Source organism: Nycticebus coucang, chromosome 9 (genome assembly GCF_027406575.1).
Source record: "Nycticebus coucang isolate mNycCou1 chromosome 9, mNycCou1.pri, whole genome shotgun sequence".
In the NCBI taxonomy this organism is placed as follows: domain Eukaryota; kingdom Metazoa; phylum Chordata; class Mammalia; order Primates; family Lorisidae; genus Nycticebus; species Nycticebus coucang.
In genome coordinates this window covers 135,025,613-135,053,270 of record NC_069788.1, presented here as the reverse complement: position 1 = coordinate 135,053,270, position 27,658 = coordinate 135,025,613, and the positions used below count along the sequence as shown (strand labels likewise).

The 27,658-nt window shown below is 41.6% G+C and overlaps 1 pseudogene; it reads left to right on the top strand.

Moving 5' to 3' along the window:
- Window positions 1–8,784: 8,784 nt before the first annotated feature.
- LOC128594817 (laminin subunit alpha-1-like) overlaps window positions 8,785–27,658 on the top strand; it is a 32,882-nt pseudogene continuing 14,008 nt past the window's right edge.

Below are 27,658 nucleotides of genomic sequence, written 5' to 3'. Positions count from 1 at the left end.
TGACCAGTACGTCAGTGTCCTTTCTTGGAGGGTCTTTTGGGGGTTTTTATTGAGACAGAGTCTCGCTGTGTCACCATGGGTGTTAGAATGCTGTGGGGTCATAGTTCATGACAACCTCAAACTCCTGGGCTTAAGCGATCCTCTAACCTCAGATTCCTGAGTAGTTGAACTACAGGTGCCCACCATATCTCCTGTCTAATTTTTCTGGTTTTGGTAGCTAGGTCTCAACTCTTTCTCAGGCTGGTCTTGAACTCCTGAGCTCTAGCCATCCACCCGCCTCTACAGTGCTGGGATTACAGGCATGAGCCACCACGGCACCTGGCCCTTCCTCGCAGTTTTTAAATCTGCATCGTGCTCACTCAACATGCAACGGGGCCTTGCTCATAACCGTCCTTAAAAGGAAAAATGTGCTAACATATGATTAGCATTTATAAAGAAGAGCCTTGGGTAAATGCATGCTACTGGTGCATTTTTCAAATATTTACCAATAATTCACAGAATGATTATTAGGATATTCTGTTTTCCTGGTGCATTAGTGATGAACAGTTCACTATCTTGTTTCTCCCCCTCTCCTCCTTCCCTTTCACCCCTTGCCCTGTTGCATTTGCCAGCTCTGTTAGTGGAAAGAAAAAAGATGTGGAAACACAAGCCAACCTTCTATTTGATCAGTTGAAACCTTTGAAAATTTTAGAAGAGAATCTGAACAGAAACCTTTCCGAAATTAAACTGCTGATCAGCCAGGCCCGGAAACAAGCAGTTTCTGTGAGTCGGGGCCCCAGGCTCTCTGTATCCCTGGCTCTTGGCAGCCTGGCTGGGTCACGCCCCATCCCCAGAATTCCTGCACACCAGGTCCTAGTAACCACAGGTCCTCACAGCCTCATCTAGGTGTATTTAAACCAGCGACCCAACTCATTTTCTTTGAGATTTGCTTTTTATTAGCATGTTTCCAAACATCATCAGCCAAGAAACCTCCATGTCTTTATGGAGAGCTATTGGTAGGCCTAGATTTATGGCTACATCAGCCTCGAGGGAACAGAATGCGGTGATACAAGTGTTACCGACCCTCTGAGTTTCATTGGTTTTATATGGTGCTGCTTCTTCATTCTACCAACTTAGTTTTAATAATCACAATACTCTTCAGAACGTCTGTGCGGCTTTGGCCTCGTCCTCTAAAGGAGTCAGAGGAGACAGTTTGTAGACCCACAAATGTCGTACAAATCCAGGTCACTAAATTCGTAAGCCGCTGGGCATCTGGAGAAGTTCAAAGCTCAGGAGAGTTTTTACAGCCACCCTTAGGACATGTGCTGGCTGTGTTCTGGGTGAGGGGATTTTCTGGGCGTTCTGTGACCCCTCCTCACTGCCCTCACTATCAGAAAAGAAATGTGGGTTTCCGTGACCTCTGGCTTCCATTTGCTTCAGTTACAGTGGCAAAAACAAACAAATGTCAGCCCAAAGGATGGCTCTGAATGCAAAATTAATGCCAACTTAGAATCTTTAAGGTTAATGTAAGATACATATGCAAATCATTACTAATCCAAGAAATAATGTGGCAAGTGCAGTAATTGTTCTATAAATATTTGTCAAATGAGCCTCTCAATTTACCAGATGATCATCAAATATCCTCTTTGTTCAGGTGGAAAGATTTCAAGGTGATAAGTTCCTTGTCCTTAAAGAATTAAATCTCATGTGAGACAGTTTCCTATGATACCCTATTAAAAGAGGATTTTCCCATATGTGAACATGTTACCAAACAAAATCATTCTGACCATCATCTGATTGCTCACTTTTTGAAACACAAAGTAGTGTGCATTATCAAGAGAAGCAGCCTGCCCCACATGGAAAATTCATTATAGGATAGCACTGTGGACCTGCTGCTTGCTGTGTGTGTCACTGAATAATCCTGACGCAGTCTCTGTCCGCAGACATGGCGACTTTAATCTGTAGAAGGAAAAGGGAAGTGTCAGATTATTCAGTGACACACACATCATTCTTCCCATTGAAAGTTCTTTTTATGATTCTTTGTGACCCTTACATTTGTAAACATTGTCTCACTGAGTGTAAAGGAAATGAGCTCAAATCAAAAGCCACCATCAAAAACAAGTAAATCCCCTGGAACAGCCAAGGTTCTGGATATAAACAATTCAACACTCATGTTCGTTGGAGGACTAGGAGGACAAATCAAGGTAACGTTCTGAAAGTTGATCTGAACAGGACCGATTGGCTGACTTTACCCATCTACAAAATTAATATTTTAAATTGTTGAGTAGGTCTCAGGCAGATGAAGATTTTTCTACTTCTATTGTTTTGCTTTGCAACAACTCACCTGCAGACCTAGGCTGGTGCTTGTTCAATGATGTAATCAATGACCGGAAGCCAATGGCTCATTTTGTTGTTTTGGGTTTCTTTTCTAATGGCAAAACAGGAAATTCAATATTCCGTGTTAATTTCTATAAAGTTTAGCTAATGGTTGACTGATACTGATTGGTGCTTAGCAAAGGGGCCTACCATGTTTATTTCATCTGTTAACCCTCCCCTGTTAAATGCAGTTGAGCTCCTTGGACCTGGAATCGTGTAGGGGACCCTCAGCGGACCAACCACATCCCCCGGGTCTCTGTTTCCTCATATGTAAAAGAAGCTTTCTCCAGCAGTAACCAAGATGATCCTTAAGATCCTGTCTAGTTCCTGTTCATTCTAAAATCCCACTTCGTAACTAAAAGGAAATCCAGTGATTACAAACTGGCCGTTTTTCTGAATGTTACTCTCTCAAAATTTAAATTTGTTCCATTTGCGTTCTCAGGGAGTTTTGTGCTCTGGGAGTATTTTTTTCACTTCATCAAGTAAACTAAATGTAGCTTATGTGTTTGTTTCCTTACATCAGAAATCTCCTGTCGTGAAGGTAACCATTTCAGAGACTGCATGGGAGAAGCTTTCTTAAATGGAAAATCCATCAGCCTGTGGAACCACCTAGAAAGGGAGGGTAAATGTCACGGCTGCTTTGGAAGGTGAGATGTCACCACAATTTTACACGTGATGTGTCATTCTGTTAACATCTGAGGGCTGTGGAAAAAACTTAATGCACATCAGAGGGTTTGTGCTATTGTTTATTTTATTGCAAAGGATATGAAATAGATTATCTCTTGGGCATAATTTTTAACTCTTTAAAAAGAAGTGCTCTTTTTGCTGCATCTTGTATGTGTACCATATGCTTTGTTTGTGGATCATAAACTCTAAAAGCTTCAGACTTTTCTTCAAACAACCTCTGTCTCAATGAGCCACAGTTAAATTGTGGGGAAATCACTGTACATTTTTGTTTTGAAAATACCTCCAAGAGGCTCGGTGCTTATGGCTCAAGCAGCTAAGGCGCCGGCCACATATATCTGAGCTGGCAGGTTTGAATCCAGCCTGGGCCCACCAAACAACAAGGATGGCTGCAACCAAAAAATAGCCAGGCATTGTGGAGGGCACCTGCAGTCCTAGCTACTTGGGAGGTGGAGGCAAGAGAATCGCTTGAGCCCGGGAGTTGGAGGTTGCTGTGAGTTGTGAGGCCACGGCACTCTACCCAGGGCGATAGCTTGAGACTGTCTCAAAAAAAAAAAAAAAAAAAGCACTATTCCTCCAAGAATGAAGGGTATGTGTGTACACAATTTTTACAGATAAATACTTTCCTATTACTAACCAAGTTGTATAATTCTAGAAATGAAATGCATTTGTAAGTGGAGAACAACATCTTTTTGCACATATTAATATAATAGGAGGCATTTAATAACTCAATCTCACCAAGCTCAATACCTGCCCTGTTATTTTGTAATAAAGTAGCTATAGTCCCTTAAGTAAGTAAGGTCTGCTTTCTAGCACTGTAATAATTAAGACAATAAATTGTCTTTTGCTATTAGAGAATTGTGACATCTAAGTTCTCTCATCTAAGGGGCTGCTCTGTTCAGATAAATATCTGTAATTAACAGCAAGTGTGACAAGATCAGTTAAAAGCAACTTGAGTTGGCTCACACCTGTAATCCTAGCACTCTGGGAGACCAAGTGGATGGATCGCCTGAGCTCAGGAGTTGGAGATCAGCCCAAGCAGCAGGGAGACCTCATTTCTACTAAAAATAGAAAAACTGCCGGGCATTTTAAGCCCAAGAGTTTGAGGTTGCTGTGAGCTGTGATGCCACAGCACTCTACTGAGGGGGACATAGTGAGACTCTGTCTCTTTTTTCTTACACAGAGTTCCTACCAAGGAACTCTCCAGCAATTTAGTAATTGTAATGTGAAAAATGCCCCAACCCCACCCTATAGCCTTCTGATTTCATGATTGTTTTTAAGCACCAAAGGAGTTAAGAAAAGCATCATCTTTCCCTGCTGCAGCCCTTTTAATTAAAGGATTTGTTCTGTAGAATTTGGATTCAGTCCAAAGGCCACACTTAAGGATCTAGAAGGCCACAAGTTTCCCTAAGGTTGCAGGTTTCCCACCCCTGCTGAAACCTCACGGTTAGAAAGGAAAATTGTTAACAGCAGTTTCCTAATCAGAACATTTTAATGTTTCTAATCTGGAAAATGTCCCCCTACTTTAGCTGTTACAATGTCCCCTATTTTCATTGTCATCTTCAGGGTTATTTTGAATCCCCTGACCTCCAGTTACAGCCCTGAGTGAAGGTGATGGTTGCTGGCTCTTTTTGTCTTTTGTTGGAAGGAGGAAGTCAGTTTTCTGTGTGGTCAGTTTTGTTCTCATTGAGACACCTGCCCCACAGATTCCCACCCACCCAGGGCCTTTGACTGATGAGGAGGAGGAGGAGGGAGCCTGACATGCTGTGTCCTCCTGATAACACACGGCCTGGCTTGTGGATAGAGGGCAGCTGCCACACTCAGCTGGTGGACCACAGAGACTTATCAGCTCAAGAAAACTAGGACTTCATTAACCATTTGATACATTTTTATCACAGTGGTTAACATAGCCTTTCTGGCGTTATCTCAGTTACCGTGCCAAAACATTTACATTCTACATTTACCAAGTTTCGCAAATACCCCTGTAAGATGCACCACAGGTGTGATCCCACCGATCCCCCTCCCTCTACCCACCCCCGCCTTCCCACTTCCCCCTATTGTTAAGTTGTAGCTGGGTTATAGCTTTCATGTGAGAGTCCCAAATTAGTTTCATAGTAGGGCTGTGTACATTGGGTACTTTTTCTTCCATTCTTGGGATACTTTACTAAGAAGAATATGTTCCAGCTCCATCCATGTAAACATGAAAGAGGTAAAGTCTCCATCTTTCTTTAAGGCTGCATAGTATTCCATGGTATACATATACCACAATTTATTAATCCATTCGTGGATTGATGGGCACTTGGGCTTTTTCCATGACTTAGCTATTATGAATTGGGCTGCAATAAACATTCTGGTACAAATATCTTTGTTATGTTGTGATTTTTGGTCTTCTGGGTATATGCCCAGCAGAGGAATTACAGGATTGATGTGTCAAATGGTTTATGAAGCGAGTGTATGATGCCCCATGATCATATCAATGTATACAGTTATGATTTAATAAAAAAAAATACATCCAAGAACCAGGTCTTTGGAAAAAAACAACAAAATGTACAAAGGTCTCTTTAAAATTACAGAGATTACTAAAAAAAAAAATTAAAGAATAAAGTAGAAATAAGAAAAAAAAAGAAAACTAGGGCTTGGTGAATTGCACTTTTCTGCAGACTGAACAAGTCAGCAGGCTATTCTTGTGTTTATTGGCCAACATTTCCAGTAATTGGTATTTGTAAAGAATACCAGTTTGGTAGGACATGAATAGATAGCCTATAATAGATATCCTGATCACGAATGTTTTGGAAGCACTAAGTTAAAAAATTAAACTTTTTTTGCTGCAAGGCTATCTGAGCCTGTATTTATCATTGGTGTGCTAATATGCATGGTAACCCAGTCCTGAGGATAAGGTGGAGTTGCAGAATTTTCCAAATGAATCGACCCTGAACCCTTTTTTAAAAGGAGCATGCAGAAAATACTTTAGCAGGTACTGATATAGACACAGATGGGGGGCTTTGAGTCTGTTTGTGAATGGATTGAGCTGTCTTCATTATAAACCCCACTCCCTTCCCCTGACCTTAGGCAAAAACTTTAGAAGGAATAACAACCTAATTTTAATAATAATTCACTTTGGCTGACTGTGATTAGAATTCATTTTGCATTTTTCCTCTTTGTGTAATTTACCATTATGAAATCATGAGGGTGCTCCATTGATATCCTTTAGATTTTTTAAAAAATTTATGAGTGGGGCAGGGCCTGTGGCTCAATGGGCAAGGCGCTGGCCCCATATAACGAGGGTGGCCGGTTCAAACCCAGCCCCGTCAAACCGCAACAAAAAAAAGCCGGGTGTTGTGGTGGGCACCTGTAGTTCCAGCTACTCGGGAGGCTGAGGCAAGAGAATCACCTAAGCACAGGAGTTGGAAGTTGTTGTGAGCTGAGATGCCACAGCACTCAACTGAGGTTGACAAGGTGAGACTCTGTCTCTAACAAAAAAAAAAAAAAAAGTTTATTAGTGTTAACCCATAAGTGTAACTCACATAGCAAGTCAACATGCTGATTTCTTTTTTATTCCTCCTTGACTACATTTTTACACTTCTTTATGTAGGATCACTGTTTATAATTGTGAACAATCCCTTAAATTCTAAAAGGATATTATAAAATTAATCACTAATTCTAACAGTTCTCATTAAAATGAATATAGAAAAACTTTTTTATTTAGTTAATGGGCACAATTCTTGCATTACTTAAGAGTGGCTGTGGTGACAGTGTTGGCCACCAGCTGACCTTGGACCAGGGCCTTTTCTTAGGCACTGGCTGAGTCTACATCAGCCACACAGTCTGTCTCCTGGGATAGCTCATGGTTAGGGAAATGGCCTGTATACAAAAAGCAGCTGTGAGGGGCTGTGCCAAGGTGTGTGAAGGGCAGCAGAGGCAGCAGCCTGAACACAAGGCCCAGGATTATCTCACACCCCACATCACCCCCACACACTTGCTCTAAGGTCAACACAGGATTATCTGAATCTCAGGAATGACAAGCTGGAGATTAGGGAGGGCTGGTGAGTCCTCCAGACTCACAGGACTGATAGCTGGGTTTGCTGACTATGTGGCTCCCACATGTGCCCTCAGAATAATGGGGACATTTCCAAATTCAAGAACAGAGCTATCCACAAAGTGCTGTCTTATGTCCCTCAACTGGGCACAAGGCTGGAGCCATCTTCCTATGGCCCCCTTGGGTACAGGCCCCGGGGCTAACTGGAGACTCATTTGAGCCTCTGGTCATAGAACAAAATCCTGCAGTAGCCCCTGAGAACCCGGGGACGTGGGGAGGCCCCAGAAACATGACACTGCCCCCAGGGGAACGAGCCTGCAGACAGTCTCATCAGTCATCATTTTATGTGAATTCATCCTGCACAGCTGCCTGGCTTGAACAGGCCCTGTTGAGGGAAGGGCTCAGGACTCACCTTCCTGAGAAAAGATTGCTTTCAGGGTCTGGGAGAGTAGGTGTCTGCACAGGGACAAGACAGATATCCAGAGTTTTCTTTGAAACTTCAGTTTCTTGGGGTGTGTCTGTGGCAAGGCATGTAATCTTTGAGGTGGCTTAGCTTTTAATAGGCCTGATGAAGGGAGTGTAGGGAGGAGCTCGGAACGCAGCAGAGTCAGAAGAGCTCATGTAGTGTGAGCATCTGCTGGGGGCCAGGCACCGGTTCAAGAACTTTATGTATTCTAACTCATGCATAGCACTCCCAGAGAGGTTCTATTATTAGAAATTTTACAGATGAAGAGAATGGGACACTGGTTAAGTAACTTTTCTGAGTTCTTACAGCTAGTAAATTGGGAAACTGGGATTTGAACTCCAGGCATCTGGTTCTGGAGTCTGTGACTGCAGCCAAAGGTTTTAGCACAAAAACTTCAGAATCAAACCACACTGTTTTAAGAATTTATGCAGAGTGCATTTCCTGGGAATTACACCTCCTAAAAGAGATCACATGATGGAAGTTTTTGAAAAAGCAAGAATGCAGGTAGCTGTAAATGTGAAACCTCAGGCTTACAAAGCACTGCTGTTCTTTATTTTGTTTTGTTTCCTCAGCTTGGGGACTCTTTCTTCTCACTGGATGTCCTGTCTTGCTGGGACATGAGGCACTGGGTTTGGTTGTTACACCTTCACTTAGGGAGAAGGTGAATTCTTACCCCCAAACCATCCTAATCCAGATTTTACTCTAAAGCCCTATGTTACAGTCCAAAAAATATTTTTAAAACATAACTCTGTTGTGTCCCAGATGAATTACTCTCAATGAACAGTGAGTCCAGTCAGCCTTTTGAAGTATAGGAGGAAGACCAGGGAACACACTTAACTGAGCATTGCCCTGGCCCTCCGGTGCAGGTCTGGTGTGGAACACGCTTACCTGAGCTGTGCCCTGGCCCTCCGGTGCAGCTCTGGTGTGGAACACACTTATCTGAGCAGTGCCCTGGCCCTCCGGTGCAGGTCTGTGTAAGCCATACATTCACCCCACAAAGTAAAGCAGGTCTTTAAACTCATCAGGCAGATTTTTGAGGATATCTATGATTTTTTCTTGTTTTCTTTTGAGACAGAGTCTCACTATCTTGTCCTTGGTAGAATGCTGTGGCGTCACACTCAAACTCTTGCCTCAGCCTCCCGAGTATCTGGGACTTCAGGCGCCGCCACAACACCCGGCCATTTTGTTGTTGTTGCAGTTGTCATTGTTGTCCAGCTGGCCCAGGCCGAGTTCAAAACCGCCAATGTCGGTGTATGTGGCTGGTGACGTAACCACTGCACTACAGGTGCAAAGCCTCAGTGATTTTTTAAATGATCCTTCTGGTACATGTTTGTTTTCCATATAATACTATTTTACCTGATGTATTAGTTAAAACCAGCAGAGGGTGGCTGGGCGTGGTGGCTCCCACCTACAATTCTAGCACTCCGGTAGGCTGAGGTGGGAGGATCCCTTGAGCTTAGGAGTTCAAGACCGGCCTGAATAAGAAGAAACCCTGCCTTTTCTAAAAATAGAAAAATTAGCCAGGCATGATGGCAGAAGCCAGTAGTCACAGCTACTGGAGAGGCTGAGGCAGGAGGATCACTTAAGTACAGGAGTTTGAGATTGTAGGCTAAAGTATTTCCAGGGCAATCTAGCTTGGGGAAAGAGTGAGTCTCTGTCTCTAAATAAATAAATGAAGTGAGTTAAAAAATAAAATGGCACAAGATGATAAATGCCAATATAAAAATTGTTCTGTTGAGGGCACTGGAATTAAGAGAAGATAGTTACATTGAAGAAAACTAGAACAAACAAACAAATCTAAATAAGTAGAAATATTTATAGCATTATCTTCCTGTGAAAAACTTTCTTCTTACTAGAGTGAACACTGCCTACATTAACTTGCTTTTCCTTATAAAGCAACTGGCTTAAACTCAGGCAAGCATGTGGTAGTAGACCTTCTGTAAGTTGACCACTCAAGAGGCTGCACCAAACACGTCAACATACGGAGGTGGTCAACATAAAGACCTAGGCCTGTTATACATTGAGTACCTGTGATGCATGTCTGGTGTATGAAAATTAGGGCAACTTAAGGGAGTGGTCAGTGTAGGGAGGTGGTGGACCACAGGACATGCACCACATGTACATATCAGTATAGTAGGCCTAGTTTCTTATGGTGACCACCTCTGTATGTTGACCAATTTGTTACACTCCCTTGAGTGGTCAACTTCAAGAGGTTCTAATGTATGCTGGTTTACCTAATTAATGTGATCAAAGTATTAATGTTATCAATTTATGACTAATAGCTCTACCGTAAATTTTGTGAGGGAGAAATCAATAAACCTATTGTTTGTTCTCTTAACTGTCTTGAAAATGGATTGTATCTTGTCTCTTCTGCTTTGCAGCTCCCAGAATGAAGACTCTTCCTTCCATTTTGATGGGAGTGGGTACTCTTTTGTGGAGAAGACGCTTCGGGCGACTGTGACTCAGATAATAAGGCTCTTCAGTACCTTTTCACCCAATGGACTTCTTCTCTACCTGGCTTCCAATGGCACGGTAAGAGTCTGGGCACAAAGCCCTCCCATGTACACACGTTTGTATTGCTATGAATTTACTTTTGTTTAGTGAGGATTTTCTAATTAAATCATACATTTGTACGCCATGCAAGTTTATGAACATATACTAATATATAGGTATGTATGTCATACAATATCCCCATTTTGCATCATTTATTTATTATGTTAATATGAATTTACTGTAGAAAAGAGCTTCTCAACCTTCCTAATGCTGCAAACCTTTAATACAGTCCCAAGGGGTCTCAACCCATAGGTTGAGAACCACTGCTATAGAACCTTTGGGACTGGGCGGCACCTGTGGCTCAAAGGAGTAGGACGCCAGCCCCATATACCAGAGGTGGCGGGTTCAAACCCAGCCCTGGCCAAAAAAAAAAAAAAAAAAGAAAGAAAAAGAACCTTTGGGACGTATAAAAGAGCACCAAGTGGAAACCAGTCTTCCAGTCATTACACATATCAGTTAAACATTTGTTATTAAGTTTTGAGTTCAAATAATATATTTTGTTCTATGTTCACTGCAACCACAGGGACCTTATTTAAATTGCACTCATAGGAATGTCATGATCCCAGCTTCCTCTCATGTGCTGGTAATTTCCATCTCTCCGTCTTCTACTTTTATTTTTTAGGACTGGCCCATTTATCAGTCTGAATAAAAAAGATCCAAAGAGATTCCACTTCTCTTATGAAAATTGTAGATTTTCATAGCAATGAGGATGGTTTCATTCTTATTTGCATAGATTTTCATAGCAACAAGAGTGGTTTCATTCTTATTTGTGTAAATTTTCATAGCAACGAAGATGGTTTCATTCTTATTTGTGTAGATTTTCATAGCAACTAGAATGTTTTCATTCTTATTTGTGTAGTATTCCAGAAAACCTTCATGGACATTTTTAGTTTTATAGCATAGACGTCTGGTGATGGGGCCAGATCCAGTTTTCTGAGTTTGATTTTGGGTTTCTGCCATTCCCGACTTGAAGGGAAAGGGACACGTGGGATCCAGATATAGCCATGGGGAAATGTGTTCTTTTCTTTACAGAAAGACTATATCCATCGAGTTGGTCCACAGCAGAGTGAAAGTTACTGTTTACCTGGGTTCGGGACCCCTTGCTCTTATTACAGACAGATGTTACAGCAACATGACCTGGTACAAAATTGCCTTTCAGCGAAACTGGAAACAAGGTAGGTGCCCAAATGGATTTGGCTGCTGCCCATCAAATTCTTCTAAAAGCAGCAATCCTTATTCTACTTTAGTTTCCTAGGCATTCTTAAATAATATTCTAATTGAAAGCCATTGTCTTTGGTATATTAAGCAACAAAATTCACAGTTTGCGGGAGGAATAGTATAATAATTAGCTGTGGTTTCCAATTACATTTTTTTGTTGTTGTTGTAGTTTTTGTCTGGGGCCGTGTTTGAACCAGCCACCTCCAGTATATGGGGCCAGGACCTACTCCTTGAGCCACAGGCGCAGCCCCCACGTACATTATTTAACATTAAATGCTGAATTGAGATCAAACATTGAATCCATTCTGTTTTCCTCCACACCCGTACTGCTGTCATTTATCAACGTGTATATTGGATTTATTGACTTTGGTCAAGAAGATTTTTCACTTGTCTTTTAATAGCCCAGAACATCAGCTGGTCAAATTTGCAGAATTTAAAAGTTGATGTCTTCGTAAATGAACTTTGTCAGCAGATGTGTGCATTTTACTTTAATATAGAAAGTGATTTTCATTTCATTGCCTCTTCCTTTCAACCTCCTTTTTGGTCTCCTAGCGGTCATCACTAGTTGTACGGTCATCACGTACAACACTAGTTACAAAGAGACTAAGCAAGGCGAGACTCTGGGAGTATCTTCTGACCGCAATCATCTAGATAAGGATCCCATTTATGTGGGTGGATTGCCTCGGTCAAGAGTTGTAAGGTATGATGTTAAACTGCAGCACTTCTGTGTCCCTCATTTCTACAACAGAGTGAGACCCTGTCTCAAAAAACACCAAAGGAACAAACAGAAAAAAATTTAATCTCTCCCAGTTCCATTTTGACATCGAGGTGTTGTCAGGGCTTTGTCCCTTGGAGGACCGTGGGAGAGAACCCACTCCACCCTCCTGGCTTCTGGTGGCTTCAAGGGATCTTCAGCCTGTGGATGACGTTCTCTTTGTGGCTTCACCTCTGTGCCACGGTCCCTCTGTGTCTAGATTTCCCCTTTGATAAGGACTCCAGTCACCCCCAGTCATCCTGGATCAGGACCTACCCTAATTCCCTCATTTTTAACTTGAGTAATTCCTCAAAGACCCTTTTACCAAATAAGATCACAATCTCAGGTTGTGAGGGAATTAAGAGGCCAAAACTGCAACATCTTTTGAGAGGACACCATTCAATTCAATTCAATTCAGTTCAGACTCATAACCCATCATGCTTTTATTCAAAGTACTCTACACCATATTAATTGGCAAATAAAGCAAGCCTTTTGCAAAAACATTAATTATTTTATATTCATTGCCATTAGAATATCCTTTTTTTTGTTGCTGTTGTTGAAATAGAGTCTTATGACATGATTGCAAGAGGGACTTTACCTAACAATTGCAATCAGTGTAACTGGCTTATTGTACCCTCAATGAATTCCCAACAATAAAAAAAAAAAGAAAAAAAAAAAGAAATAGAGTCTTATTCTGTTGCCCCAGCTAGAGTGCTGTGGCATCAGCCTTGTTCACAGCAACCTCAAAGACCCAGGATCAAGTGAACCTGTCACCTCAGCCTCTTGAGTAACTGGACTGCAGGTGCTGCTACAATGCTCAGCTAGGTTTTCTATTTTTAGTAGAGACAGAGGTCTCGCTCTTGCTTAGTTGGTCTCCAACTCCTGACCTCAAACAATCTACCTGCCTCAGCCTCCAGAGTGTTAGGATTACAGGAGCCTGGCTGACCAGTAGAACAGCTAAATATTGTTTACTGTGCAATATTTGGGGACCCCACTTGTCATACTCCACTCCCTATCTGGACATTTTATTTTATTTTTATTTTTGTAGAAACAGAGTCTCACTTTATTGCCCTCGGTAGAGTGCCGTGGTGTTACATGGCTCACAGCAACCTCCAACTCCTGGACTTAGGCGATTCTCTTGCCTCAGTCTCCTGAGTAGCTGAAACTACAGGCACCCGCCACAACTCCTGGCTATTTTTCTGTTGTTGTTGCAGTTTGGCCAGGGGCTGGTTTGAACCCGCCACCCTCAGTATATGGGGCCAGAACCCTACCCTCTGAGCCACAGGCACAGCCCCTGGACATTTTAAAGTAGTAGAATCTCTCTCTCTCTCTCTCTTTTTTTTTTTTTTCCTTAGACAAGGTCTTACTCTGTTGCCTGGACTAGAGTACAGTGGCATCAGCCTAGCTCACTGAAAACTCAAACTCTTGGATTCAGATGAGCTTAGGAGCCTCAGCCTCCTAAGTAGCTGGAATAACAGACATGCATCACCGTGCCGCCTACTTTTTTTTCCTTTTTGTAGAGATGGGGGTCTAACTATTGCCCAGTCTGGGGTTGAAGTCCTGGGTACAAGGAATCCTCTTACCTTGACCTTCTAAACTGCTGAGAGCCACCCATGAGCTGCCATGGCCAGTACAGAATAACAGAACAGTATAATTTCTTTCTTTCTTTTTTTTTTTTTTTTTGAGATAGAGTTTCACTATGTTGTCCTCACTACTGAGGCATCACAGCTCACAGCAACCTCAAACTCTTGGGCTTAAGCGATTCTGTTGCCTCAGCCTCCCAAGTAGCTGGGACTAACGGCGCCTGCCACAACGCCCAGCTATTTTTTTGTTGCGGTTGTTTAGTTGGCCCGGGCTGCTACTCTCGGTGTATGTGGCTGTGCCATAACCACTGTGCTATCGGCGCTGAGTCAGAAAGTAGAATTTCATTACAGGAAAAAAGTAATCCTGCTTTCCGCAAACTTCTCTGGATTCCCCTTTTGTGAGCTAGAATGAATAATGTACGTGGAAGTTTAAAGTCCAGCATCGAGAGCCCGGATGAAATGGGGCAGGGGAGAGACAAGGAATCCTTTGTAACAGTGATTCACGTTTAGCTCTGTGACTTTAATGATTTACCTAAACCCATTTGTCATTTGTGTAAGTCTAGCAATCAAGGCAAGATAGCTTCCGGGGAGTAGAGTCATCAAATGTCCAATCTGGATCACCCAGCCCAGTGGCTTCCAAATTATCCATGGCAGTGCCTTGTCTTTAGACCCAGTTCTTTTACAAAAGGCCGATGTGTGACACAGAGGAGCAGCCATACAGTGGCCGTGAGCAGCCCAGGGTCCACTTCCCACTGTGCCCCTCCCCTCTGCCAGGCATCTGGAAAAGGGCTCAGGAGAAACAGTTTGCAACCACAGTCACTTCCTGGTCTTAGACGCGAATACTGGAAACCTCTGGGGAGCTGGTCACTTGCCAAGTCAGAGCCAGGACCGTGGATGTCTCTGAATCCCACCCCAGGTGTCATTCCCTGTTCCTTCTGTGGTTAGTTTAGCCTCGTGAGAGGTGGCTACAAGGAATCAACATCCGAGTCTTCATCAGTGTCACGTGTGTCTGTACTTTGCCCACACGGCACAGGGTAGACACTGGAGAAAAGGAAAGGAGTTCAGACCCCAGACGTTCATGTTAGAAGACACCTGAGTATCTTCGTGGCCCACCTCCTTATTTACGTTGGAAGAAACAAAGATCCAGAAAGGTTGAAATTTGCCCCACATCATGCAGTTGCTTAAAGGTCCCCAGCTGATTATTTAACATAGACAGAAAAAAAAAAAGAGCTGTCATTGTAAGAGAAAACCACCTCACTTCAAAGCTTTCTTGTAACTAGCTGATGCGTGAAGTTTGGAGATGGTCAGCGGTCTCCGTGTTTGGAAATGAGAGCCTGACCCCGGCCAGGCATGGGGCAACTTCTGGAAAGAAAAATATGCTTTTGAATTGGAGGCTAAGAAATAGGGTCTTGGGCAATCTCAGACTTTCCCAAATGCAATTATTTCCTTTAGGACAGACTTCATGGGTGCATAGCATGGACAGAAACTCGTGACGTCTTTAGCCTCTGATCCTAGCACCCCTTACACCTATCCTCATGAGAGGCAAATGTTCTATTCTACATGATAACTGGATTATAACCTGTGGGCTATAATTTCCTTATGACAATGCATTGCCTTTATTATAATTGGACTGTGTTTTCATGAGTTTATTTAAATTGTCACAACTTAAAGTGAGTTCCTCTTAAAATATTAAATGTATTTGTTTGTAGGCAGCCATCAAAGTGGCCACATTCACTGGTCTAACTAAGCCCTTTCTCTAGTCCTTAGGAGAGTATTCCTTTGACCTGAAGTTCTCACCATCAATACCATTATTAAAGAGAGGCCTAGATGTTTCTGCTGCGTGGCCCATGGAAACAGATTTTTTTATAAATATAGGTCCTTTTTTATTCCTTCTTTCAAAAGTGGCATTATGAAATCCAAATTTCCTTATGATTTTTCCACATCCTGCCCTGTAGGGAAGGAATCACCAGCAAAAGCTATATGGGCTGTATCAAGAACCTGGAAATATTTTTTTTATATATTACTTTTTTTTTTTTTATTGTTGGGGATTCATTGAGGGTACAATAAGCCAGATTACACTGATTGCATTTGTTAGGTAAAGTCCCTCTTACAATCATGTCTTGCCCCCAGAAGGTGTGGCACACACCAATCCCCACCCCTCTCCCTCCTTCCCTCTCTCTGTTTTTCCTCCCCACAATGACCTTAATTGTCATTAATTGTCCTCATATCAAAATTAAGTACATAGGATTCATGCTTCTCCATTCTTGTGATGCTTTACTAAGAATAATGTCTTCCGAGGCGGAGCATGATGGCGGACAGGACGGACGTGTAGCCCACCTCTCCCAAGCCACCAGGTGAGGAAAGGCAGTCTGGACCTTCCCTGTGTGTGGATTATTGGAGTGGACAGACAGCTGGAGAAGCCCAGCGAACTGGCAGTTTGCTATATATGACGGGTAATTTAAAATCACACACTCTGTTGTAGAGAATCTTCCCTGCTCGGCCGTGCCGGCCAGCAGGCCCCTCCCCAGCGGAGGTCAGCAGCTTGTAAATGCTGACAAAATCCAATTGACAAGTAATTAATCCTGAACTGAGGGAGGCATCCGAAAGGAGAGCCACTCAAAACCACAGGGAGCTGGGCAAACTGCTGGACAATTGAAGGGAAGGGATCCTGCCCGGGAAACAGACATTTTGAACTACCCAAAAGGGCAGGCACCTTTCCCCCAGGTGTTGGAGGGGGCTGGCAGTTCAGACTGTGCAGCGAACTGGTGGCCGCCCATCCAAAACTCTGAACCATAAAACTCAGAATAAATCCCACAAGCGCTCCAACCACGGAACGGCTTGAAGCCCAGGACCGGCTTTGGCTTCTGGGGCCGCGGAGCAACTGAAGCTGCGGGAACCAGCTACAGGAGACACCGTGGGAACTCAGCACCACTCCCCTTATGGCCAATTGCAGTCGCCAGTTTGCAGGGGAACCTGGGAGCAGAGTGGAGGAACTTAGGAAGCGTGGACACCTGCACTGAGTGGGAGAGTCGGTCGCAAGTGCTGTCCCGAGGAGAACAGCCGAGGTTGCACAATTCTTAGGCGACAAACTTTTACAGAAACTCCAAAATGGCGATCGGCCATGGAAGGTGGTTACCATGGTAACGGTATAAACTATAAACCAGGTATAAGTCTCAAAACCACTCTCAGAGCCACCTGGTGTCCAGAAAGTATATTGCAGTATGAATATATTCCTACGAAAGTTGATCCCTACAGCAGACATATAGACATTTATAGGTATATTTCTACCACAAGAATATTTTTGCAGTTGGTGCCTTTTTTTTGGTTTTCATGGGTTTTTTTTTTTTTTTGCTGTTGTTTTCTTTTTGTCTGATTTTTCCTCACCATTTTCTTAGAGGACATTTCGATAATTTTTTATTATTACATTTTATATAGATACATTTTTTATTTCTGTCTTCTAATTTTAATTTCTTCTTTCTTCTCACTTAACATTCCTTCTAACACCACTTTTTTCTCTTTTTTTTTTTCCTTTCAATTATTTTACGATTATCACTGTTTTTATTGCAGTTGTTCTTACATTGCTGTTGTCGTGGCTATTGCTTGTATGTTTATGTGTTTCCGTCTATCTCTGTATCTATGGGCCCCTGTGCCTGGTAACCTTTGTATCTGTTTATTTGTTCATTTGGACTCAATGAGCTTGGTGTTATGACCTGTAACCCTGAGCTCCTAACACCCCCCCTCCTCTCTCACTCCGTGATCTGGAGACCTGCCCCCTCAGGAGTCCAGATTCTTGGCTGAACTCTCAAGAGGTATAGACAGGACCTGGACTGCAGCTGGCCAGTGCTGACACTGTAGCAAAGGAGCAAGAAGACAACGGTCGGCTGAGAGGGAATTAGACTGGAGCGGTGGTGCCCCGAGGTGCAGAGCAACAGCCATCTTCAGCAACAACAAGGCCCACCCCCAGATATCCCATAGCCTCTCCTCCTGTCTTCCTGGGCAACCAGATGAGGCCGAGCATCTTCTCAGATGGCAACCACCATGGAACGGACCTGGGACTGAAACACAGGCCCCGTGAGTAAAGGGTTTTCCTGAGACGGTACCGACCTGGGTGGAACACGGGGACTAGAAAACACACCCGCAGAGCCGGGAAACTCCTAGGGTAGGGCTGATCCAGAGAACTGCTCTACTGAGCCTAAGACGCACCTGGCCCTTAGGGGATCACCAGCCCATAGACAAAGGAGGTCAAGAGGCTACAGCCAACAACTGATCGTGCTGCGAATACAAACCCGCAGGACTAAAGACAGGGCCTGAGACACAGGTTCTGGGAACTCAAATCAGCCTCTCTGCAGAGGAATCTGGCAAGGTCAGAAACAAACTCCCACAGGGTTGTTCCCTTCACCCAGTAACATAAACTAAGGGTGGGGCTGGAACTGAGTGAACACCTCCAGTCTCCATCAAGTGCCCGAGGTTGACAGGCCACACCACTCCCTACTGGATAAAGACAGAGAATAGTGGCCTAGTCGAGCAGACACAGACTACCCTGTGACTTAGGCAGGTGCAAACCCCTGGAGTATCTGCTTACTGCAGACAACTGACTGGGTCACAGCCCTGTGCGGCTAGCAGAGACTGGGTGTGACAGAGCTGCAAGGAGGGGAAGGAGGCATCATTCTTCCCAGACTGATCTATTTACTGGTGGCTCTTCCTGACTCCACGCAGCACTGGAGCAAGCCTTTTAGAGCAGCCACCAGACCCCTGTGACCCAGTTCCCAGGGACTTCTTGAACTCTCCCACCCGAGGAGCTGCTGACTGAGAAAATTGACTTGGACTTTTTGAACTGAGTCACTCACCTGGGGACTATCCAGGTGGTGCCCTGGGTGTGTGGTTGTAGGAAGGTTTGATTTTCCTTTTCCATTTGTTGCCTGTGGTGGGTGGGGTGACTTAATTGCTGGTATTTCTCCACAGCTGAGACTTCAACCCAGAGTAACTGTTTCACTAGGGTCACATAGAAACCAGCTGAAAACAAGTCAGAACCACTTAGCCCCTCTACACCAAACAGGGCCCCAGTTTCTCAGGCCACAGCACTGTACGGGTCCTCGACAAAACACTAGAGGAAAATCAAAGGGAGTAAAACAAACATGGGGTGGAATCAGCAGAAAAACACTGGTAACATGAATAACCAGAATAGATCAACCCCCCCAAGGAAAGATACGGCAGATGTAATTGAAGATCCCATTCACAAACAACTGGCTGAGATGTCAGAAATCGAATTCAGAATTTGGATGGCAAACAAGATTAACAAAATGAAATTAGGAATTCCTGGAGAAATTCAAAAGCTGTCTCAAGAATTTAACGAATTTAAAGACAAAACCACAAAAGACTTAGACACACTGAAACAAGAATTTGCAGCCCTCAAAGATATGAAAAATACAGTGGAATCCCTTAGTAACAGAATGGACCAAGCAGAAGAAAGGATCTCCGACATCGAAGATAAAGCATTTGTACGCTCCCAAACTCTCAAAGAGGAAGAGAAATGGAGAGCAAAAATGGATCACTCACTCAGAGAGCTCTGGGATAACTCGAAGAAGGCAAATATCCGTCTCATAGGAATTCCTGAAACAGATGAAGTGGCCTCACTGGGCACAGAGGCCTGAAATTATGAAAGAAATTATGCATGAAATTATGAAAGAGAATTTTCCAGACATGCCTAGAGAACCTGAAATTCAGATAGAAGATAGCTTCAGAACCCCAGCACGACTCAACCCCAATAAGACATCCCCCAGGAATATCATAATTAACTTCACTAAAGTTAATATGAAGGAGAAAATTCTCAAAGCTGCCAGGAGAAAGAAATCTATTACCTTCAAAGGGAAGAACATTAGAATGACTGCAGATCTCTCTGCTGAAACTTTTCAAGCCAGAAGAGGGTGGTCATCAACGTTTAATCTCCTCAAGCAAAATAACTTTCAACCCCGGATCTTGTACCCAGCTAAACTGAGTTTCATTTACGACGGAGAAATTAAATACTTTAATGACATACGTATGCTAAAGAAATTTGCCATAACCAAACCAGCTCTTCAGGATATTCTCAGACCTATCCTCCATAATAACCAACCCAATCCTCTACTACAAAAGTAAACTCACTCAGAAACTTCTGATCAAACTCTAACTTCCACAATGGCAAAAGGATTAAAAATGCCCACTGGACTTTCAAAAAACTCAATACCCCAAATTTCACCAAACTTATCAATGCTCTCCATTAATGTGAATGGCTTAAACTGCCCTCTAAAGAGACATAGGTTAGCTGACTGGATACAAAAACTCAGGCCAGACATTTGTTGCATACAAGAGTCACATCTTAACTTAAAAGACAAATACAGACTCAGGGTGAAAGGATGGTCATCCATAATTCAGGCAAATGGTATCCAGAAAAAAGCAGGAGTTGCAATTTTATTTGCGGACACAATAGGCTTTAAACCAACAAAAGTAAGGAAGGACAAAAATGGTCACTTCATATTTGTTAAGGGTAAGACTCAATATGATGAGATTTCAATTATTAATATCTATGCACCCAACCAGAATGCATCTCAATTTATAAGAGAAGCTCTAACAGACATGAGCAACTTGATTTCCTCCAACTCTATAATAGTCGGAGATTTTAACACTCCTTTGGCAGTGATGGATCGATCCTCCAACAAAAAGCTGAGTAAAGAAATTCTAGATTTAAATCTAACCATCCAGCATTTAGATTTAGCTGACATCTACAGAACATTTCATCCCAACAAAACTGAATACACATACTTCTCATCAGCCCACGGAACTTACTCCAAAATCGATCACATCTTAGGTCACAAGTCTAACCTCAGCAAATTTAAAGGAATAGAAATTATTCCATGCATCTTCTCGGACCATCATGGAATAAAACTTGAGATGAGTAACAACAGGAATCTGCATACACATACAAAAACATGGAAGTTAAATAACCTTATGCTGAATGATAGCTGGGTCAGAGATGAGATCAAGAAGGAAATTGCCAAATTTCTGGAACAAAACAACAATGAAGACACGAACTATCAGAACCTCTGGGACACAGCAAAGGCAGTTCTATGAGGGAAATTTATAGCACTGCAAGCCTTCCTCAGGAGAATGGAAAAAGAGGAAGTAAGCAACTTAATGGGACATCTCAAGAGACTGGAAATGGAAGAACAATCCAACCCCAAATCCAGTAAAAGAAAAGAAATAACCAAAATCAGAGCAGAACTAAATGAAATCGAAAACAAAAGAATAATACAACAGATCAATAAATCAAAAAGCTGGTTTTTTGAAAAGGTCAACAAAATAGATAAACCTTTGGCCAACCTAATCAGGAAAAAAAGAGTAAAATCTCTAATCTCATCAATCAGAAATAACAAAGATGAAATACCAACAGACTCCTCAGAAATCAAAAAAATCCTTAATGAATATTACAAGAAACTATACTCTCAGAAATACGAAAATTTGAAGGAAATCGACCGTTACTTGGAAACACGTCACCTTCCAAGATTTAATAAAAAACAAGTGGAAATGTTGAACAGGCCCATATCAAGTTCAGAAATATCATCAACCATACAAAATCTCCCCAAAAAGAAAAGCCCAGGACCAGATGGTTTCACGTCAGAATTCTACCAAACCTTTAAAGAGGAATTAGTACCTATACTACTCAACCTGTTCCAAAAGGTAGAAAAAGAAGGAAGACTACCCAACACATTCTATGAAGCAAATATCACCCTGATCCCCAAACCAGGAAAAGACCCAACAAGAAAAGAAAATTATAGACCAATATCACTAATGAATATAGATGCAAAAATATTCAACAAGATTCTAACAAACAGAATCCAGCAACATATCAAACAAATCATACATCATGACCAAGTCGGTTTTATCCCAGGGTCTCAAGGCTGGTTCAATATACATAAATCTATAAAGGTAATCCAGCACATAAACAAATTAAAAAACAAAGACCATATGATTCTCTCAATCGATGCAGAAAAAGCTTTTGATAACATCCAACATCCATTCATGATTAGAACACTTAAGAAAATTGGTATAGAACAGACATTTCTTAAACTGATAGAGGCCATCCACAGCAAACCCACAGCCAATATCATATTGAATGGAGTTAAATTGGAATCATTTCCACTTAGATCTGGAACCAGACAAGGCTGCCCATTGTCTCCATTGCTCTTTAACATTGTAATGGAAGTTTTAGCCACCGCAATTAGGGAAGAAAAGGCAATCAAGAGTATCCACATAGGGTCAGAAGAGATCAAACTTTCACTCTTCGCAGATGATATGATTGTATATCTGGAAAATGTTAGGGACTCTACTACAAAACTCTAGAAGTGATTATTGAATACAGCAGTGTCTCAGGTTACAAAATCAACATTCATAAATCGGTAGCCTTCATATATACCAACAATAGTCAAGTTGAAAAAAACAATTAAGGACTCTATCCCATTCACAGTTGTGCCAAAGAAGATGAAATACTTGGGAGTTTATCTAACAAAGGACGTGAAAGATCTATATAAGGAGAACTCTGAAACTCTAAGAAAAGAGATAGCTGAGAATGTTAACAAATGGAAAAATATACCATGCTCATGGTTGGGAAGAATCAACATTGTTAAAATGTCCATACTACCCAAAGCAATATATAATTTCAACGCAATCCCCATTAAAGCTCCACTGTCATACTTTAAAGATCTTGAAAAAATAATTCTTCGTTTTATATGGAATCAGAAAAAACCTCGAATAGCCAAGACATTACTCAAAAATAAAAACAAAGCAGGAGGAATCACGCTACCAGACCTCAGACTATACTACAAATTGATAGTGATCAAAACAGCATGCTACTGGCACAAAAACAGAGAAGTAGATGTCTGGAACAGAATACAGAACCAAGAGATGAATCCAGCTACTTACCGGTATTTAATCCTTGACAAGCCAATTAAAAACATTCAGTGGGGAAAAGATTCCCTATTTAACAAATGGTTCTGGGTGAACTGGCTGGCAACCTGTAGAAGACTGAAACTGGACCCACACCTCTCACCATTAACCAAGATAGACTCTCAGTGGATTGAAGATTTAAACCTAAGACATGAAATTATAAAAATACTAGAAGAGAGTGTAGGGAAAACCCTTGAAGAAATTGGGTTGGGCGAGTTTTTTATGAGAAAGACCCCCCGGGCAATTGAAGCTGCTTCAAAAATACACTATTGGGACTTGATCAAACTAAAAAGCTTCTGCACAGCCAAGAACACAGTAAGTAAAGCAAGCAAACAGCCTTCAGAATGGGAGAAGATATTTGCAGGTTATGTCTCCGACAAGGGTTTAATAACCAGAATCCACAGAGAACTCAAACGCATTAGCAAGAAAAGAACAAGGGATCCCATTGCAGGCTGGGCAAGGGACTTGAAGAGAAACTTTTCTGAAGAAGAAAGGCGCATGGCCTTCAGACATATGCAAAAATGCTCATCATCTTTAATCATCAGAGAAATGCAAGTCAAAACTACTTTGAGGTATCATCTAACTCCAGTGAGACTAGCCTATATCACAAAATCCCAAGACCAGAGATGTTGGCGTGGATGTGGAGAAAAGGGAACACTTTTGCACTGCTGGTGGGAATGCAAATTAATACATTCCTTTTGGAAAGAGATATGGAGAACACTTAGAGATCTAAAAATAGATCTGCCATTCAATCCTGTAATCCCCCTACTGGGCATATACCCAGAATACCAAAAATCACACCATAACAAAGATACTTGTATCAGAATATTTATTGCAGCCCTATTCATAATTGCTAAGTCATGGAAAAAGCCCAAGTGCCCATCGATCCACGAATGGATCAATAAATTGTGGTATATGTACACCATGGAATATTATGCAGCCTTAAAGAAAGATGGAGACTTTACCTCTTTCATGTTTACATGGATGGAGCTGGAACATATTCTTCTTAGTAAAGTGTCTCAAGAATGGAAGAAAAAGTACCCAATGTACTCACCCTTATTATGAAACTAATGTAGGACCTTCACATGAAAGCTATATCCCAGTTATAACCTAAGAATAGGGAGAAAGGGGAAAGGGAGGGGAGGGAGGGGGGAGGGAGGCGGAAGAAGGGGGACTAATGGGATTACACCTGTGGTGCATCTTACAAGGGTATATGTGAATCCTAGTAAAGGTGGAATGTAAAGGTCTTGGCAAAATAACTAAGAAAATGCTACAAAAGCTATGTTAACTAATGTGATGAAAATGTGTCAAACGATATATGAACCAAGTGTATGGTGCCCCATGATCATACTAATGTACACAGCTATGGTTTAATTAAAAAAAATAAATAAATAAAAGAATAATGTCTTCCACTTCCATCCAGGTTAATATGAAGGATGTAAAGTCTCCATTTTTTTTAATAGCTAAATAGTACTCCATGGTATACATATACCACAGCTTGTTAATCCATTCCTGGGTTGGTGGACATTTATAATAATAATAAAAGAGAGAAGTAGATATTGTAATATTTTATATTATTTTTATTATAAACTTCTCAGTGAGCACCAAATATTTATTGATTTACCTACAGAGAAAGTGAAAAGAATGAGGTGTTAATCATTCATGCAGAATGAATTCATAAAGTCATTCTCATTGTAATATATTTCCATTAAAATGAAAAGGTCTATTAATTTCGTTGAGCCTTCTTCTAGGTATTAGGTTTAGAAAGTAGAATGAACTACTTGGCATTGAAATTAATAGCATGTAGTACATCTAGGATTAACAATATGAAAATTTGTTGAAATTTTTATTTTTTCCTTTTCTTATCTCCTATTATCTCATTTTTACATTGAGGTGCTATATTAGAATAAAAATTTCATGCTTTCCAATTTGCATTTTTCCTCCTAAGTTTGTGATAAATTCAATTTTCTCTATTAGAACAATCGGAGCACTAAGTATAGTTAATAAAATAATAAATATGTAGAATATAAATTACATTTAATTTTTTTAATTTAATTTTTTTAATTTTAGATTTAAAGGGTACAATTAGGTTACATTATTTGCATTTGTTAGGTAAAGTCCAGGTTGTAGTTGTGCCCCTCCTCCAGTGCATAATATACGCTTACATTGTGCCTGTTACGCGAGAGCACACCAATCTCCCTCCATACTCCCCCCACCATCACTTTCCTCCCCCTCACTTGAGTTTAATTGTGTTTTTCTCTCATGTGCTCGTGTATTTGTTCATCTACGGATTTCATATTAGTATTAAGTACATTTGGATACTTGCTTTTCCATTCTTGTGATACTTTATTAGGGAGAATGTTCTCTGACTCTATCCAGAATAATTTCCATTTTAAATTAATATTATGTATATAATATGCCTTTAATGCTAATAACATTATGCTAAATTCAACTTAATTTTTCTTAATCATAAAATACTTTGAGGTATATAATTATTATTAATATCAAGGTCATTATAATTAATATTTTATACATTAAAATACCAATTACAGCTTGATTAACTGAAATAAAGATGAGGAAAAGTCCATTTAGAAGCTAAAATCCAAATTATAATCACATTGATTACAATATTGTACAGTGATTTAAATGTAAGTTTATCATACTATTACTCAATATTTAAGAATACATTTATTATGCAACAGAAAAAAACAAGAACCTGGAAATATCCAGGTCGACCTTTGATTTACTCAGAAATTCCTATGGAGTGAGAAAAGGTTGTATGTTGGAGGTAGGAAACATTTAATTGATGTTGGAATGAGTTTTTATAAATATCCACTGATGTAGCAAAATAATAACATAAAAAAATCTAAACCAGTGGGGTGGATAGAATGGAGAAAATGGGGAAGCCCAGTGGCAATGGGGAGTCGGCCTGTGGCTGGAAACTCACGGCTCCTCTTATCCCCTCTGACCAGCCCTTCTGAAGTGTTAGCCTCTTAAGAGGCAGCTATGTTGAGTTGCCATCCAAGTCTTTGACCCCAGAATCGGAATTGCTGGCCATATTTGCCACCAAGAACAGCAGTGGCATCATCCTGGCTGCCCTTGGCAGGGACGTGGAGCTTCAGGGTCCTGGGCAGGCCCACGTGGTGAGTAGTTCCCCTGCCGCCCAGCTGCATGCTCCTAAACTTTTGGTGTGTTCCTGGTTGTTTATGAGTATGTATTTTTAATAAGTAAAAGTTACATCGCTGAGTGCCATTCCCTTATGAATCAGTGATGTCCTGTGCTGTGCAATCCATCCTTCTTGTCCAGTGACTTAGGAAAAGATACTTGCCATCCACCTATAATTTTTGTGAAAACACGTTCGGCGAGCACACACTGAGTTGTCCTCCATGCGTCATGGTCCTTAGTTTTCATTCTAAGGTGAAACAGCAGTCCTTCAGTGCTGTTCAGATCTTCAGTCTACTGCTCTAAGGCAGGGTTTTCTTCATCTGCTATAGTAGTGATTTTCAACCAGAGTACTGTGAAAAATTTTAAAGATAATGAATTAAATTATTTCCCAAAGAAGTTTAAAACACAGTGAGTATATTCTCTTTCTTTACTTTTCTTTTGATCAACATAATTTCAGTATGCCGTGGAAGTTTAACTATAGGTTCAAGTATGACATGAGATAAAAAAAGGTTGAAACACATTGCTTGAACAATTTGAAAGGATCGAAAGAGCAGCAAGGGGCGGCACCTGTGGCTCCATGGGTAGAGTGCCGGCCCCATATACGAGGGTGGCGGGTTTGAACCCAGCTCCGGCCAAACTGCAACAAAAAAATAAAAGGGCTTTTGATGGGCGCCTGTACTTCCAGCTACCCGGGAGGCTGAGGCAAGAGAATCACATATGCCCAGGAGATGGAGGTTGCTGTGAGCTGTGACACCATGGTGCTCTAGTGAGGGCAATAAAGTGAGACTCTGTCTCTAAAAAAAAAAAGAAAGAAAGAGCAGCAAGAGAGTCATAGCCTGTGATGAGCACATTGAGCAAGCGCCAGGAGAGGAGCGAGGACAGGGTTCCATGTTCATGTTGCCATATTTATATTCCATTTTAGGAGCGTAGGTGATACTTACCTTACCCTCTGCTCAAACTTGCACCTGTCACATGATTTGGAGAAACTTAGAGATTGCTAGTGTATTGTGTTAACGAAGTGGAGCCTGTCTTAACCGCAGTGTACTGGGGACCGTCTTTACTGTACAAGACACTTTACAGACATTGCTGCATAAGGATTATAGCCACCTGCAAGGCAGATGCTGATGCTTACATTTTGTTGAGGAAGAAATGGATTCAGAGAGCCCAGTTTATGTGCCCAAGGTCACACAGCTGTTGTGACATCTGTTTATAGACGCCAAGCATGTCACAAGCCACTTGGCAAAGAAGGGCTGATAAGGACTAACATTGGTTTGGGACTCCATTGATCATTTCATTTTAAAATATTTTTTCAGTTCTTCTTTAAAAAGTTGAACTGAAAAACTTTTTTTTTGTTTTGAGACAGTTTCAGCTGTCACCCTGTGTAGAGTGCTGTGGCATCACAGCTCACAGCAACCTTCAACTTGGGCTCAAGTGATCCTCGTGCCTCAGTTTTTCTATTTTAGTAGAGACGGGGTCTCGCCTTTTGCTCAGGCTTGTCTCGAACTCATGAGCTCAAGCAATCCCCCCACCTCAGCCTCCTAGAGTGCTAGGATTACAGGCATGAGCCACCACAACCAGCCTGAAATTTATATAAAATTAATCATTGTAGAGTAAATAAGTCAGTATTTAGCACACCCACGGTGCCACAAGGCCACCTTCTCTGTTTATTTCTAAACATTTTCATCACCCAAAATAGCAGTCTGGGACCATTAAGCTGTCACTCCCTGTGCCCCTCTCTCCCCACCCCTGCGTTTTGTCTCTAAGGATGAATTTGCCTATTCTGGATGTTCCATATGAATAGAGTCACACCACGTGTGATCGTGTCGTTCACCTAGCCCGTCTTTGAGTATGTCCACACTGTCATA